At 32.5% G+C, this 1,180-nt stretch overlaps 1 protein-coding gene across 2 annotated transcripts in view; it reads right to left on the reverse strand.

The window, feature by feature from the left end:
• Positions 1–428, reverse strand: part of LOC106476171 (coronin-1C-like) — an 11,335-nt gene extending 10,907 nt beyond the window's left edge. For both annotated transcript variants that reach the window (XM_013936839.2, XM_022380111.1), the window contains exon 1: positions 309–428. The gene's annotated coding sequence lies outside the window, so the exon portion shown is untranslated. The remainder of the gene's footprint in view (positions 1–308) is intronic.
• Positions 429–1,180: the final 752 nt, after the last annotated feature.

Genomic DNA, 1,180 nt, shown 5'->3' on the forward strand with positions numbered 1-1,180 from the left:
TACATTGTTCCACTCTCAACACACATTTTGATACTATATAGACTGTACATTGTTCCACTCTCAACACACATTTTGATACTATATAGACTGTACATTGTACCACTCTCAACACACATTTTGATATTATATACAATGTATCTTGTTCCACTCTCGATACACCTTTACATATTACATAGGGCGCATACTTTTCCATTTCATTTGTACATTAAACATGTAACATAAGTTATTTCTTTAATTTTTTGTTATGATCAATGCAAGTTACTATTGACATTTTTCTTTTTCTTCTGTTCACCTTATAAAACTTTTACCTTGGCACAGAGGTAAAGCAAGTTGACATCGGGATCATAAAACGGAATCAGCAAACCATTACTAATGTCGAGTACTTCCAGGGTAAAGGGTTCGCCTAGTGCCACCTACAATACAAAGCACTCAATTTTAACCTCAAAATATCTAGTGCTTATCAGAAAGTACAGAAATTAACAAACTTACCTCTACTTAAATCTCTAAATATCCCTAATTAACATAGAATGTATTTACTGTACAATGTAGTGAAAAGTCCTCAAAAAGTCTAGCACACTCAAAATATTAGTTTTTCACGAGGGCGGTGTACAGAGAGAGTTGTGTATAAAGTAATGGAAGTTTCAACAACTGCCCTGTTTGTCTCTCAAGCTGAGATCTCAGTCAGAAAGATGAAACATCAGTCAAAATGTTTCAGCACAGAAGCAGCCCACAAGAAATCCCTCACAATTTACCAGAACTGCATGAATAATTTGTATAAAACCAAACCAAAAACTATTTATGCAAAAATACATAAGGGTCCTTTGGAAAATTCTAAAAGAAAAATAAATTTAAGTTCCATCCAAGAAGTTTTTTTTTTAATTGTAATTACTTCAATTTATATATTAATTTATTTTACAAATATAATATTTAATTCTTTATTTAGTATTACCCTCCTATATCATCTGATCATCTAGCTCACTTCATACAGTCTCTAGATGTTAAACATGGTATCATCTGATCATCTAGCTCACTTCATACGGTCTCTAGATGTTAAACATGGTATCATTTGATCATCTAGCTCACTTCATATGGTCTCTAGATGTTAAACATGGTATCATCTGATCATCTAGCTCACTTCATACGGTCTCTAGATGTTAAACATGGTATCATCTGATCATCT

The sequence above is a fragment of the Limulus polyphemus genome, unplaced genomic scaffold, assembly GCF_000517525.1.
Source record: "Limulus polyphemus unplaced genomic scaffold, Limulus_polyphemus-2.1.2 Scaffold9962, whole genome shotgun sequence".
NCBI lineage: Eukaryota > Metazoa > Arthropoda > Merostomata > Xiphosura > Limulidae > Limulus > Limulus polyphemus.